This window comes from Mauremys reevesii, unplaced genomic scaffold (genome assembly GCF_016161935.1).
Source record: "Mauremys reevesii isolate NIE-2019 unplaced genomic scaffold, ASM1616193v1 Contig29, whole genome shotgun sequence".
NCBI classification, from domain to species: domain Eukaryota; kingdom Metazoa; phylum Chordata; order Testudines; family Geoemydidae; genus Mauremys; species Mauremys reevesii.
Genome location: NW_024100839.1, coordinates 310,687 through 326,897, shown reverse-complemented (window position 1 = coordinate 326,897; position 16,211 = coordinate 310,687). Strand labels below are relative to the sequence as shown.

The 16,211-nt window shown below is 50.7% G+C and overlaps 3 non-coding genes across 3 annotated transcripts; 2 read left to right on the top strand and 1 right to left on the bottom strand.

Moving 5' to 3' along the window:
* Positions 1 to 3,715: 3,715 nt before the first annotated feature.
* TRNAR-CCG lies at positions 3,716 to 3,788 on the top strand. Its single transcript has one exon. It is a non-coding gene; the product is annotated as a tRNA-Arg (tRNA).
* Positions 3,789 to 10,132: 6,344 nt separating this feature from the next.
* Positions 10,133 to 10,204, bottom strand: TRNAM-CAU. Its single transcript has one exon. It is a non-coding gene; the product is annotated as a tRNA-Met (tRNA).
* Positions 10,205 to 12,635: 2,431 nt separating this feature from the next.
* LOC120393654 lies at positions 12,636 to 12,852 on the top strand. The gene has a single exon (XR_005592106.1). It is a non-coding gene; the product is annotated as a small nucleolar RNA U3 (small nucleolar RNA).
* Positions 12,853 to 16,211: the final 3,359 nt, after the last annotated feature.

The following is a 16,211-nucleotide window of genomic DNA, read 5'->3' as shown; positions in this document are numbered from 1 at the left end:
GCCCTATAAGTACTGTGCACCAACCAATAGTACCACTGGAGCACCTGTTGAATAGTGTTTTCTGAAACCCCCCTAGGCTGATAAAGCCAAGGCGTGACCCCCAAAACATTCTCAGTGGGGCTGGGAGCAGGTAGCGACAAGTGTTGTACTTGGTGGGGTGGATTCTTCTTAAGGGTTCCAGGCCCCATTTCACCCTTTTGTTCTTCCCTGTGTAATAACCGAGCTGGTTAAGACTCAATGGAGAATCTTGCTGCAGCCCAACAGATCTGAAATCACTGATAACCAGCTCTAAGCATTAGTCCTGCTTTGGGACAGTGTCTCTCCTGCAAGAAACTGCCCAGTCTGCGCTAGCAGTGAGGCTCCCTCACTAACAGCTGAAATCAGGGAGAGCTGTGTGAAGTGCAGGGCCCCAGGGGGGCCTGAACAGGGGGGAACAACACCCCAGGACTTTTAAAAATGGGAGGGCTCTGCCTTGCCACTTTCTAATGACCATAAGGGCGAGTGAGGGTGGGGAGGGGACGGAGAGCAGTGAGCGGGAGGAGGGGTCTTGGGGGATGAGGCAGCGTAGGAGCCTCTTGTGGGAAATATCTCCTGCCCCACTGCCAAATGGAGCCCCTTGAGTGGGAACGGTCAGAGGCCCCACTCGGGGGCTGGCCCTGCTTTCCTACCTGCTTTTCAACTGCTGCAAAAACATCCCGAGCAGAGAAGCAACGGGCCAAAATACTTTTAAGCAGCTGCTAAAGTAGCTCAGTTGGGAGAGTGTTAGACTGAAGATCTAAAGGTCCCTGGCTTAACCCCAGCCTTTGGCAGCTTGTTCTCTGGAAGCACAGCGGTGCCTGCACCCAAGGTGAGCAGGGCTGGCCTAGGGCAAAGCAATTCTGGGGGCCCTTTCCATTAAAAAAGTTGCAATACTGTATTCTCATGGGGCCCTGAGAGATGAGAGCTGTCTTTCCGAACGTGGTGACCCTCAGGAATGGTGCCAGAGGGCTGCTGGGCAGTGGCAGGCAGGCATTGGGGATGAAAACTCCTCTGCGCAGTTGAGCAAGGGCACTACCAGGGAAGGGGCATCTGTGAAAGTGGCCATGTGGAAGGTAGAAGGGATTTGGGGGCCCAGGAGGTGGCACTTGATGTTCAGTGCCTTGGAGCAGCTGGACTTGGCCATGGCGGGTGTTCAGGAAATGCCCATTAACAACTCTAGGGTAGCTCAATAGGCAGAGGGTGATTGGAGGAAAGGCCTCCTGGACAGGGAAGAATGATGGGGTTGGAGTCTTGTTCTTCACATTCACGGTGCGAGTACAGAAGGTGGTGGAGCTCTGACCAGGGAGGGCATTGCTGGTGGGCTTTGTGCTCTGTGGCACTGGTTACTGCTATATTAGTGTGTATGGTCCCCAGTTAAGGCATGAGAGGAAAGATCAAAGGCTCCCTTCCTCTGGGCTGCATGATGTTTGGTGTTGGGGGGGATTTTAATTGTGTCAGCCGGCCTGAGCACCGCTGGTCCTGTTTTCCCAACCATCAGAGGAAACGTTTTTACAATGAGCACTACCTGGCGCAGGTCTGTAGTGAGGTCGGCTTAGAGGAGCTCACTCCAGCCACAGAGGGGGTTCACCTTTCTGCGGGGACAGACCAGGACTCGCACTGACCGGATTTATGGTTAGCTTTTGTGTCTTTAGCATGTTGCTTCTCAGATTCTTTCTTGGCCTGACTTGTTACACTTTGACAATTAACAGGCCAGAGTTTGTGCACCTTCCTACTATCCTCACTAGGATCTGATTTCCAAATTTTGAGGAATGACTTTTTGCCTCTAACAGCCTCCAGTACTCGGCCGTTTACCTAGAGTGGCGTTCTGCTGGTCGTCCTATTGTCGTTTCTGATTTAGGGCAAACGTTTCATCTGAGCCTCTAATTGCGGTGGTTTTAAACAGTCTGCATGCTGCTTGCAGGCACCTAACACTTGTGACAGCAGCTCCTTTTAATTCCCATCCAACCATCTGTACTTATGCCGATAGGTCGACTTTAGGTCTTTAGCTTTGATTGGTAGCTGAGAAGATGGTAAATCGGGCAGAAACCCATTCGACAAACCTCTTCCTTTCCTTGTTATTTCCTGACTTCTTCATTCATCGCCTTTTCCTTATTTCCTGACTGAGGCAGCGGCCTGCCAGGGAGCTCCCCGGCTCCTCTGGCTGCCTGGGCTGAAGGCAAGAGGCAGGCCTAGGCGTGGTGAGGGCCTCCTGTCCTGGCCTGAGGCTGCAGTGCTTCCTGGTCCCCTTTTCCCACCCACACCGGCAGGCGGCTGCTGCGGGAGAACACGAGGGAGGCTCTGGGGGCGCTAGGCAGCGCTGTGTGTGTGGCTGTCAGGGGAAAGAGCCGAGGCTCCGGACTCGACCTGCCATTGACTCGCGTGGCTCTGCGCGGCCGTCAGCCGGGGCGGGGCGGGCCAGGCTGCGGACGTGACTCAGGCTTGGGCCGCATGGCCGCGCTTTCCTGACGAGGCATGAGGCAGGCCAAGAGCTTTGCACAGCGTACAGGGAAGTGGGAGGGAGGCGTCTTTGAGCCGGCGTGTCTCCTCCGCTTCTCCCTTGCTCCTTGGGCGGAGGCGGGAAGGGAGCGAAATGTTCCCGGCTGAAGGTTTTGCGCTCGGCCTTGAGGATTAAACCTGAGGCTCCGGCACGGCTGCTGGGAGATGCGCTTTTGCAGCGCGGCCCCCACACTCTTGTAGGCAGCAGGTGACCCCACTGTGTCCAGGAGGGAGCCTTCAACGTGGCAAAAGGGGAACATCACGGCTCCCAGCAGACCTTGAGGAGCCCACAAGGAGCCTTCAGTGGCATCCCTGGGGGAGCATAACCCCCCCTCCTTTCCATTAACAGCTGCACTCACTGACCCATGAGACCACAGAGACACCTACCAGCAGCTGGTTTGCCAGGGCCGCTGCCCAGCACCCTGCAGCGCTTCCTGCCAGTGCCAGAGCTCACCAGGCACTAGCCTGGAGCCAGGGCCGCTAGGTGCTGCTGAAGAAAAGCCAGCAGAGGGACACAGTGGGAGCGTCCTGTGCCCATAACACAGAGGTGGATCAATCAAAACCCTCTTCTGCCAGCACCGGGCCTCCTGCTTCTTACACTGGGCCTGCAAGCGAGGGGGCGGCTGGCACAGCGCCAAGAGTCTAACCTGTGAGGCAGGAGGCGGCTGATGCCCGCAGCCTGCTGGGAGCTCCCAGAAGTTATTAAGGGACAGAGACTCCTCAGTGCCCTTAGTAACAAGGGTTTGGGGGTCACCGAGGCCAGTAAGGGGGTCACTGTGTCGGCCCTATAACCCTGGGTGTCAGGTCACTGTGCAGCTTTGATCTAGAGCTCGGATCCCAACAACCAACCAGCAGCCCACAGCCTCCCCCTGGGTCAGCCCCACCTGGTCACTCCTTACAGGCCGACCTTACCCCCCTTCCAGCCCCGGATTCACCCCCTAATCATCCTACTGCCACTCAGAGCCACAGCCGTGGAGGTGCTGAAGGAGGGAGGGGTGACTCTAGGGTGGGGTTCTTCTCTAACGATGGCTGGCAGAAAGGTGGTGCTCAGCTCTGTCAGCGACCTGCCCAGTTGCCTCGCTGCCAGGGGATACAGACATTTCTCTAAGGCACATAAAGGGGCTATTTAGTGTTGAAGCAAATGCGAGGAATGTGCATTTATGAGAGGAAATTTCCATCTTTTCAACAGCTGTATATCAAAGCTCCAGTGGCCTAATGGATAAGGCATTGGCTTCCGAAGCCAGAGATTGTGGGTTCAAGTCCCATCTGGGGTGAAGATCTACTTCTTTCCTCTATATTGCAAGGAAAGGGCCTTATTTTCAACCAGGAAGCTGGGAGATGTTTCTTTGTTTGAGCACAAAGTCCTGGATCTTGGGAACAATCACCAAGGATATTAGAAGGCTCAGTCTGGTGACCTAATGGATGCAACCACACACCCCCATCCCAGTGAAGCCCCATCTGAGAAGCAGGATCCATGGAGCAACATTCCCCTCCTGCCCTGACAGGTGGGCTGTGCAGATGATGGTGGAGGGCAGCAGGATGGGAGGTTGCAGTAGCGCTGCCTGGGCTGTATCTGCGCCAAGGATAAATGGAGGGGGTCATGCAGCCTGTGCCTGACACTCCACAGTGTTACATTCACTCCAGGAACAAGTCAAATCCTGCACCAAGGGTGGTGAATTCCCATGTGAGCACACAGTGCCCCTGTGCACCACACATGCTGCACACACATCAACTGCACCAAAAGAGACACAAACTGCACACAGAGGAGACAGCTGGTTTGTTTCCAGGTTGCTTTTATTTCCAAAAGTACTGAGGTGTGGTCTCTCTCCTTTTTCCGTGGGCAGAAACGCAATGGAGGAGAATCTCACATCCCTGAGCTGCCAGGTGACAGTGGCAGGAAGAAAACGCACTGCAATGAAATTTAAAAAACACTCATAAATAATTTAACAATGAGAAGTAATTAAATAAAAAAAATCCAATGGACACACATGCTGGTGGCTTGTTCCCACCCCAGAGAGCGAGGGGCAGGGAGTGTGTGAAAGGCAGGTAGTTAAGTCTGAGGGAGCATATTCATATTTCATACAAGTTAAACAAATTATAGCAGACAGCTACAAAATACTCCATTTGGTAACATCAATACAAAATATATAAATCTACAAGCAATACAGCCATACACAGGGTGTCCACTTAATACCAGAGTTCCCACGGCCAAATAGCTGGAAGTGCCTTCACAGTCACTGCTAAACGAAACAACATTGTGCAGAACCAAGAGCAGCCCTGCTGTGCTGTTAGGAAGCCTGCAGGAGACTCAGCAAATCAATCTATGATTCTGTGCTTCTGCTTAGTAGTTACCAAGTGTGATCAATGGAAGCTGGGGGGGAGGGTTGCTCCCTTTTTTGGACACCCAGCCAGCCAGTAGCTATAAAATCTCTCGGAGGCCTGGTCTACACTATGACTTTAGGTTGAATTCAGCAGCGTTACCTCAATTTAACCCTGGACCCATCCACACGACAAAGCCCTTTTTTTCAAATTAAAGGGCTCTTTAAATCGATTTCTTTACTCCACCTCCAACGAGGGGATTAGCACTGAACTCAGCCTCGCCTGGTCGAATTTAGGGTAGTGGTGTACACAATTTGAAGGTATTAGCCTCCAGAGCTATCCCAGAGTGCTCCATTGTGACCACTCTGGACAGCACTCTCAACTCAGATGCACTGGCCAGATAGACAGGAAAAGGCCTGCAAACTTCTTAATTTCGTTTCCTGTTTGGCCAGCGTAGTCTGCTGATCAGCACAGGTGACCATGCAGAGCTCATCAGCATGATGTGCACATTGCCGGGGCACATTGCCCGGCCCATACTTTGTGAGAAGTCTATGACCATGTCTATGTCCTCATCACTCTTGTCACCGCACTGCTGTCGCCTCCTTGCCTGGTTTTGCTTTTGCAGCTTCTGGTTCTGCGCTGAGAAAAGGTGTGAAACAATTGTCTGCCATTGCTCTGATGGAGGGAGGGGTGACTGACGGCATGGCTTACAGGGAATTAAAATCAACAAAAGGGGTGGCTTTGCATCAAGAAGAAACACAAACAACTGTCACACAGAATGGCCCCCTCAAGGATTGAACTCAAAACCGTGGGTTTAGCAGGCCGTTGATTTCACAAAACAAATCAGGTCAATTTCTTGTTTTGATCCATCTAGCTTTTACATTTTAGGCTGGTAGCAAACGGGGCAGTACAACTGCTAGCCATCGTCCTCTCCTGGTTGCTTGGCAGAAGATGGGAATGAGCTGGCTGAGTCACTCCTTGTCTGCCCAGGCACCCCAACTGATCTCACTGAGATCAGCTAAAAGAGCACCTAGGAGTACAATGACAATGGCTACCAATCATAATGCACCTTCTGCTGCCAAAGACAATGAGCTGCTGCTGTGTAGCAATGCAGTCCCATGTCTGCCAGAACCCAGGAGACGTACGGTGTGACGGTGAGCTGAGCGGGCTCCATGCTTGCCGTGGTATGGCGTCTGCTCAGGTAACCCAGGAAAAAAGGTGCGAAATGATTGTCTGCTGTTGCTTTCACGGAGGGAGGGAGGGCGAGGAGGGTCTGATGACATGTACCCAGAATCACCCGCGACACTGTTTTTGCCCCATCAGGCATTGGGATCTCAACCCAGAATCCCAATGGACAGCGGAGATTGTGGGATAGCTACCCACAGCTACCCAAATTGCAACGCTCCAGAAGTCGACGCTCCCTTGGTACTGTGGATGCAGTCCAGTGACTTAATGCACTTAGAGTCCTTTGTGTTGGGACACACACAATCAACTGTATAAAAACAATTCCTAAAAAACCCACTTCTATAAATTTGACCTAATTTCATAGTGTAGATAGACCCCAAGACACTTGATCACAGCATGGATAGGCTAAGAGACTACTTACACTTTTGCCTGGTTTACACTGGGGGAAGGGTGGGGGAACAGGGTCAATGTAAAACACAAAACTTCAGCTACAAGAATAGTGTAGCTGAAGTTGATATATCTTATTGTGACTTACCTCCTGTCCTCACAGCACAGGATTGACAGGTGGCCCCCCCCCCCATCCACTCCACTCCACTCCACTCCACTCCCACCCTGGTAAAATTGCAGAATCAACAGGAGCACATTTGGTGATTGATTTACTACCTGCAGACAAAAGACAATAAATCAAAGTCCAACAGATGACTTACTACCCAACAATCCAGTGAACAGAAGTAATATACCCTTGGATCTGAGCTCTAAAGAGCCAAAAAACAAGGCTGACACCCTTGGTTGTTACACAGCCTCTCTGCCCCCACTGCTTTCTACCTTGCCATGACGAGCTCCCAGACACGCACCAAACACCATTCACATGACTTTGAAAATTAGGTAACTAAGTGAGGATCACTTCCCTGAAATGACTCCAGTTGAGGATTTCAAAGCAAGAACCATTAACACAGAATGCTGTTCAGAGAGAAGTCTTTCAGCCTCCCTCCTCTCACTGGTTCCTCGCCTTCCTTCTGTTCAAAGACACCAGTTCCCTGTAGACTCCTACTTTGCACAAACCCACCCACTGACCTGTGACTAGCAGTCTCTCACTGTTAACTCTTCCAGAAAAACGGACCAAAGAAAGTGTATGCGAGCGCTGTACCACAGCCCCGGTGCTCTTTTCGGTTCCTTCCCACAGAACTTTCGCTCCATACCAGTCCAGTTCCTTGCTGTTGCTTGTCTATCCACTGCATGCATGTGCTATACCGTACCCTGAGCTGATGCCCGGCTTTTGTGCTCAATACAGCGAAGGAGACAGGCCGGCTCAAAGACACCTCCCTCCCACTTCCCTGTACGCTGTGCAAAGCTCTTGGCCTGCCTCATGCCTCGTCAGGAAAGCACGGCCATGCGGCCCAAGCCTGAGTCACGTCCGCAGCCTGGCCCACCCCGTCCCGGCTGACAGCGCACAGAGCCACGCGAGTCAATGGCAGGTCGAGTCGGGAGCCTCGGATCTTTCCCCTGACAGCCACACACACAGCTCTGCCTAGTGCCCCCAGAGCCTCCCTCGTGTTCTCCCGCAGCAGCCGCCTGCCAGTGTGGGTGGGAAAAGGGGACCAGGAAGCACTGCAGCCTCATTCCAGGACAGGAGGCCCTCGCCACGCCCAGGCCTGCCTCTTGCCTTCAGCCCAGGCAGCCAGAGGTGCCGGGGAGCTCCCTGGCAGGCCGCTTCGCCTCAGCCACCTCTTGCCTCATGGCCTAGGCTCTTGGTGCTCTGCTGGTCACCGGCTCGCTTGAAGGCCCAGAGGGAAAAGAAACAAACGCACGCGTAGCAGAGGATGGCTTTGATCCATCGACCTCCCCCTGCCACCTAGCCGCCACTATCCGGATTAGTGCCTTACGCGCTCTCGTGCTGGCAGGCAGATGCGCAGGCTGCTAGGCAGCTGCCCTGGTCACAGGATTTTACAGCTTCTACAGGGTAAAAAGGATCTAGTTGGGGTTTGGACCCGATTGGGAGCTGGGTAGCTGAGTGCCGGAGACGGGAGCACTTCTTAAACTGTTTTCAGTTACGCTTGTGGGGGACGGGGGTCTGCCTTGGATCCGTGTCTGCAGCAGGCAAGCACCTCTGGCTCAATCGCTCCCCACCGTATTAGCAGACTAAAACGCGGCGCTCGCACATGCCTTGCAAAGAGGAGCCGGGATCTCGAACAAAAGTCAGCATTTTATTAAGATGAGGTTCAAAGAAAAAAAAGTGTACGGTACAGAGTTTCGGCGTAGAAGTTTCTGGTTCTCAGGGAACAACGTACAGCTTACCCAAGGGGTGCAAAGTTCGGTTTAAAATGGGGTGGCATAAGGAATATATAATCTGCAATAGCCCTGACTGGGGGTAAAAGGTTAACGTACAGACACTGAGTTAGGAGGGTATGTTGTCCATATGAGGGCTACGTTCGGGTGTGGAGTATAACGAGCGGTTACAACGATGAGGATGGATTGACCCGCGTTAGGTGAGTTTTAACGTTCGGTGCTTTGGAATCTTTGCCACAATCTAGTTGAAGCAGGGTCAGTATGAAGTCTACCCTGCCATCTGTTGGTGATCTGTCGTCAAGGCCTTTTGGGGCTGATGTCATTTGCATGGTTACACCCACCCCAGATTGCATGATGGGAGTGCTTGTCCAAACGGTCATTTCAGCTGCTGCGGGATCCCCAGTCTCTTTGTTATTGGGGCAGGAGTAATCCAGTGTATTTTCCTGTTGATTTTGGATCAAGGACAGAGTAACTGTACCTGGCATTTGAGGCCTGAGAGCGTCACCCTCTCCTGAAAAGTACTCACCATTTAGGGGTATGGGTTCCTAACAGCAGCATGTGGAGGAAGGTAGAAATGGATGTTTGTTGGACTTTTGCTGGTGCTGCTGATGTCCTTTCTGCTGTTCCTGGTGTGGAAAGACAGAGGCAGAGGCAGTTTTGAATCTCTTCAAATTGTTGTGAGTGCTGCAGTTGCTCACCCTAAGCTTATGCTCTTAGATCTCTTTCATGGTGTATTTTGGTTCTGAGAGGTAAAAGGTGTGTTGTTAGGGAGTGAGGGACTGACCTGTGACTAACAATCTCGCTCTGCTAACTCTTCCAGCAAAACAGGCCAAAGAAAGTGTTTGCGAGCGCTGTACCACAGCCCCGGTGCTCTTTTCGGTTCCTTCCCACAGAACTTTCCCTTCATAGCAGTCCAGTTCCTTGCTGTTGCTTGGCTAACCACTGCATGCATGTGCTATACCGTATGCCCTGAGCTGATGCCTGGCTTTTGTGCTCAATACAGCCTTGCCCCTCTGTGTCTCTGTGGCGCAATGGGTCAGCGCGTTCGAGCCCACCCAGGGACGACGCTAAGCCTGTGCTGCTTCCTTGCTTCCCCGAGGCCTGTGGGGGACCCTCAGAGGTTCCATTTTGCTGCCTCTTGGCCTCAGTGCTTTCAGCTGGTGGTCCAAAGAGCGGGCTGGATGCCATTCAGAAACCCATCTGCCAGCAGCCGTGCCGGAGGCTCAGGCTTAATCCTCAAGGCCGAGCACAAAAACTTTCAGCCGGGAACATTTCGCTCCCTTCCCGCCTCCGCCCAAGCGGCAAGGGAGAAGTGGAGGAGACAGGCCGGCTCAAAGACGCCTCCCTCCCACTTCCCTGTACGCTGTGCAAAGCTCTTGGCCTGCCTCATGCCTCGTCAGGAAAGCACGGCCATGCGGCCCAAGCCTGAGTCACGTCCGCAGCCTGGCCTCGCCCCGGCTGACGGCCGCGCAGAGCCACGCGAGTCAATGGCAGGTCGAGTCCGGAGCCTCGGCTCTTTCCCCTGACAGCCACACACACAGCGCTGCCTAGCGCCCCCAGAGCCTCCCTCGTGTTCTCCCGCAGCAGCCGCCTGCCGGGGTGGTGGGAAAAGGGGACCAGGAAGCACTGCAGCTCATTCCAGGACAGGAGGCCCTCACCACGCCTAGGCCTGCCTCTTGCCTTCAGCCCAGGTAGCCAGAGGTGCCGGGGAGCTCCCTGGCAGGCCGCTTCACCTCAGCCACCTCTTGCCTCATGGCCTAGGCTCTTGGTGCTCTGCTGGTCACCGGCTCGCTGGAAGGCCCAGAGGGAAAAGAAACAAGCACATGCGTAGCAGAGGATGGTTTCGATCCATCGACCTCTGGGTTATGGGCCCAGCACGCTCCCGCTGCGCCACTCTGCTGCTTCTTCACACCCTCCCCCTGCCACCTAGCCGCCACTATCCGGATTAGTGCCTTACGCGCTCTCGTGCTGGCAGGCAGATGCGCAGGCTGTGCCGGGGGGAGGGAAGGAAGAGGGGGGGCTAATGTCAGGGTGTCCCCCTACCTCCTGCTCCTGCACCCCGCTTACCCCATCTTCCATAGAGCAGGACTCAGGAGGGAGAGAGCTTGCAGCAGCTGGGGTCTCAGCAAGCTGATCTAATTAACAAGGCAGTGTACTTAAGGAAATGCATATCTCCCTCCATTCCTGCTGCCTTGCAGAGTGAGAGAGTTAACCCTTGAGGGCTCAGCCAATTGCTAGTTCATCATTTAGCAGTAAGGGAAATATCCCACCCTCTGACTCCTCTACCTCAACCAAGTTTCACAATCATCATCACTGTCAAGTATCAGAGGGGTAGCCATGTTAGTCTGGTTCTATAGAAGCAGCAAAGAATCCTGTGGCACCTTATAGACTAACAGATGTTTTGCAGCATGAGCTTTCGTGGGTGAATACCCACTTCTTCGGATGTGTATCAGTATTAAATTGTTTGTTTAAAACTTATACTCTGTGTGCGTGTGTATGTGTGTGTATACACACAAACAATCTTTTGTCTGGTGAAAAATATTTCCCTGGAACCTAACCCCCTCATTTACATTAATTCTTATGGGGAAAATGGATTCGCTTAACATCGTTTCGCTTAAAGTCGCATTTTTCAGGAACATGATTACAAGGTTAGGTGAGGAGTTACTGTATAGACTGCTAGTTGGAAAAGCGAGAGGGGAGAGCACAGACTGAGTGGTTAGACTTTGTATACTGAATAAAAGAAGGCGTTTTTTCAGTGTACCAGAAATCTAGTTATGAGGAAGGTTAGATCTAATGGCTTTATTTAGAAACTTGCATAACGCTTAGGTGCAGATAGTCTGGTTTTCTTTTTGCTGGGATGGGTTTTGAGTAAATCATTAGTCTGCTTGGTTTCTTTCATAATCTGAAGTGGATTGAGCCTCTAAATCCTTCTATTCCTCCCCCCTCCCCCCCAAATGTGAAGGGGAACAACCTCAACCTTTTGTCTTATTCTGCTTTGTAGGAGAAAGATGCTCTATGTAAATAATCATGATCCATTTAGGTTAATTCTTATGCTGAATGGCGGGTAGGAGAGGGTATAAATCATTGGAGACTCTTGCCCCACTCCCTGTGTGGCCTGTGTTTTTCTTTGTTTTAAAATGAGACTGTCTAGTTTTTATGTAAATATATTTGGGGGGTTTAACTCATATTTATATTGCTATGAATTTCATGTGCTCTTGTCTCACAGCAGACAGGGGGGAAAAGCCTGTGGCAATAGACTTTGCAAAATTATAGACTAGTGATTCTCAACTTGTGGCCCAATCGGCAGCTGCGGCCAATGTGGCATCCTCAGGGCCATACAGGTAGTATATAGTGTGTGGATTCTGCTCACATAACACAGAGAAAGTTGCCTATACAGCTCACAATAGTAAATAGGGTCAGACCAGAAGATATCTTCTTTCCAAGTGGGAATTGTGCAGGGAGAAACAACAGACCTAGTGCAGCTGTGTTGCCACTGTCTACTAGCACTGAAATGGTTCACAATGCTTTGGGTCAAGTGGCACCAGTTCTAAAAGTAAGGGTGATCTAGTGCTGTGGTTCTCAAACAGGGGTATCCAATGGTCTTCCAGTGGGTACATCAACTCATCTAGATATTTGCCTAGTTTTACAACAGGCTACATAGAAAGCACTAGCAAATTCGTAACAAATTAAAATTCATACATTGATTTGCTTATACTGTTCTCTATACTATACACTGAAATGTAAGTACAATACTTATATTCAAGTGATTTATTTTTATAAATATTGCATCTGATTATGTAAGCCAGTAGTTTTTAAGTGAGGTAAAACTTGGGGGTATGCAAGAGAAATCAGACTCCTGAAAGGGGTACAGGTGTCTCTAAAGGTTGAGAGCCACTGACTTAGTGCAGGTACCACCGGTAACATAGAACCCTGCAAAAACTTCTAGTGCAGATGAATTTGAGAGCAAGCCGGAGAGAAACAGCTGTGGAGCATGCTAGAAAGGGTTGACCTGTCTGCATTGTCTGTGCCTGACTGGCTGTCATGTGGCACAGAGGAGCCTGTGAAAGGTATGGCAAAGCAAGAGGGTTTGATTAGTTGCTAGGAGCTCCACATGCTAATCAGGAGGTGTGTTTCTGTAAATAGCGACATAAACATCTTCTAATGGCCAGTCTTCTAAAGCTGTCTCAATTGTGCTTTAATGAAATGGGAACCTGGTTTTAGATTTTTGTTCTTTAATTCGCTGGGGGTGAAACCCCTTGTATGAAAACATTCACCATGGGAATAAAGCTTGCGCACATTAGCCTGGGTGTGTAGCCGAGCACAGCTTTGTTAAGACTGTACTTTCAGGGATCATTTCTATAGTTTGTAACTAGAGAAGTGTGGTTGAAAGTGTCTGACCTTGCTAACCACGATGAGGAGTTAAAGTGTTCTTTTCTGAGCATGAAGTGCGTGGACAGTGGTGCTTTAATGCATCTGCTGTCTGCTATTGATGACTGTTCTTGCTTTCCTTTTAGGAAGTTGAGAAGAAGAGAACACAGACTGAGTGGTTAGTCCTTATAAAACAAATTTAAAAATAAATGTTTTGGTTTTTTTTTTCTGTTATCTGAGCTTGTTTAAAGCTGTTGTTTAGTGGCAAGTCTTAAATTCTTTTAGTAGAATTTGGAAGAAAAGTAAAGGTAGTGTGAAAACTGGTGTTTTAAAGGTTTCTAATTCAGTTCTTACTGAAAGTTTTTTAAATTTTCTTTATGCTGCTCTCTCTCTCTTTTTTTCTTGTAATCTATTTCAGAATTTAGGTAGGGTCCTGTGTCTGCACCTTCTCTTCCTTTTCCACTTGCCTCTCTGCTTTTCTCTTCTTCCCTTCCCATTTTTTGGGAAGCCCCTATTTTTACTTCTCCTGCTCTGGCAGGGGGTACGCAGTTTGCTCTTGGCCCCAAGCCCATCAGACAATCCACACAGGATCTGAGAGTTGCTGTCTCTTGGCCGTATAGTGGGTAGAGGGTTCTAAAGCTGTGTCAGGGCATGTCTACACTACGGGATTATTCCGATTTTACAGAAACCGGTTTTTGGAAACAGTCAAGTGAACGCGGCCACACTAAGCACATTAATTTGGCGGTGTGCGCCCATGTACTGAGGCTAGTATCGATTTCCAGAGCATTGCACTGTGGGTAGCTATCCCATAGTTCCTGCAGTCTCCCCCACCCATTGGAATTCTGGGTTGAGATACCAGTGCATGATGGGGCAAAAACAGTGTCGTGGGTGATTCTGAGTAAATGTTGTCAGTCAATCCTCCCTCCATGAAATCAACGGCAGATAATCATTTCGCGCCCTTTTCCCTGGATTGCCTGGGCAGACGCCATAGCATGGCAACCATGGAGCCCGTTCAGCCTTTTTTTCACCGTCACTGTATGCCTACTGGATGGTGCTGACAGACGCGGTACTGCAGTGCTACACAGCAGCATCCCCTTGCCTTTTGCAAGTTAGCAAAGATGGTTATTAGCTGTACTGTACTGTCTGCTGCTTTGCTAAATGACAATGATAGTTGCAAGTTATACTGTACTGTTTGCTGCTGTCATGCGTGCTCTTGGCTAGCTTCAGTGAGGTTGACTGGGGGTGTATGGACAAAAATAGGAATGCCTTCCTAGATCATTCTCTTCTTTAAGTTTTGTTCTAATGGAAAGGCAGTCCTGGCTAAACTATCAGGCAAGCCTACTAAAGAACTAGAGAAGCAAATGGCTGCTCTAGGTCAGAGCCCCAGACATCGGGCAGAAATGATGAGCTGCATGCCATTCTAGGGGGTGCCCCTGCAACAACCCCACCCATTGCTTCCCTCCTCCCCCATCTCTCCTGGGCTACTGTGGCAGTTATCCCCCCATTTGTGTGATGAAGTAATAAAGAGTACATGAATTTGAAACAACACTGACTTTATTGCCTCTGCAAGTAGAATTCAAAGGCAGGAAGGGGAGGGCAGCCTCCACCTGCTATGATATTCCAGGCAGGACTGAATCTCCATTAGACAAAGCTTAAAGAAGAGAATGACCTGGGAGTTATTCCCATTTTTGCCCAGGCACCCCTGGCCAACCTCACTAAGGCCAACCAGGAGCACTCACGGGACGACAATGACAGATATCAGTCCTCCCATACCATCTGCCCTCAGGAAGGGAAAGAAAGGGGATGCTGCTGTGTAGCGCTGCTGCACCGCGTCTGCCAGCAGCATCCAGTAGACATACAGTGACATTGAAGAAAGGCGAGAAACAATTTTTTTCCGTTTGCTTTGGGGGGGGGACATATCCCCTGAACCACCCGTGACAATATTTTTGACCCTTCAGGCTTTGGGAACTCACCCAAGAATTTTCTTGACTAGCTTCACCTCTGCACCAACTTGCACTTTTCCTATGTGAGCCTGGCTAGCTCAGTTGGTAGAAGCAGCAAAGAGTCTTGTGGCACCTTATAGACTAACAGACGTTTTGATATAAACTCGTAGTGTTGACTGGGCCAGAGAGAGCAGCTGGTTTCCCCTGTTGTTTCCTGCTCTTGTTTTCTTGACTAGTTTCTCCTCTGCACCAAGTTGCTCCTGTGCTTCATGAACCTGACTAGCTTAGCTGGTAAAATATCAGACTTTTAATCTGAGGATCCACAGTTCAAATCCGTGGTCAGGTGATAAACTACTCATGAAGATCTTAAACTGTCTTTCTCATGTCCTCTTTGATGTTACTTTTTCTCTGCAGGATTTTCCCTTTCCTCAGAAGGGCCTTTTTCTGTGTGGGTTTGAAGGGGCAACTTCCTGACAGCCCCTCCGTCCTTGCAGCCTGGAGGAATAAAGGCCTCTGGGCATAGAGCATGTTCCTTCCCTTCACACACACACACATACACACACACAAACACATAGAATATCCCTAAGGAATTAGAATCACCTGCTGCCTTCCCCGTCCTGCTGGATCCCCAAACGAGGATGCTCTTCAGCCCAAACCCATGTCCCCTCTTTTCCTAGTGCCCCTCAGTCCCAACCCTCAGTCCCTCCTATGCTCACTGCTCCTCACTCCCAACCAGAGCCTGCTCCTCTTCACCCTTCTCCTCTGTCCCAACCCACAGCCCCCTCCTATTCCCGGTGCCCCTCAATCCCAACCCACGGCTCCCTCCTTCCCTCCAGCAGCAGGTGCTTCAGACCCCCTCAGGAAGATTTTCTTGCAAGGTTTTGTGTATGAGTCTGCATGTGGATTTTACAGTATGTTGGAAATAGGTTGGGTTGCTTGCCGAAATGATCACTTGTGGCTGGTGCTGGATTCCCAGTCTCCATGTTACAGGGGCAGGAGAAATAAAGGGTTTTTATCCTTGTTGTGTGAATCGAGGGCAGCACAACTGTGCTTGGCAGACCCCGATTGAGGGGCTCACCCTCAGTTCAATAGCACTTGCTAGGCAGGCGACAGGGGTTCCAACGCCAAGTGGGCCAGGGCTTTGGGTCCCAATACTAAAATGTAGATGTCAGACCAATGTTAGGGCAGGGGGGCTGTGGAGGAATGAGTGAGTCCCTAGACAACAGAGTGAGTATGGGGCCTTCTTATTTCTTGCCTTTTCCACCCAGGATGGCAGGTGAACTCTACAGAGGCACCTCTGGGCTTGCTCTGACTAAGGACAACAGCTGTGAGTGGGGTGCAGAGAGGGGATGGCTCATGTTAAAGGACTTTTGGTTGCTGGACTTACAAACCGTAGGGAGAAGGACACTGTCCAGCTTATTTGGGGGGGGTCTTTCCCTCGTGGTTTATGTTTATGTGTTGGGGCTGCTGACATGACTTCTGCTAACCCTGGGCTTACATTGCAGTGTAGACATACCCTGAGAGGGCATCTAGACTGTGACAAAATCCCGCTGGCCTGGCTGGCCTGGATGATCTAATTTGGGCTCCTGGGGTTCA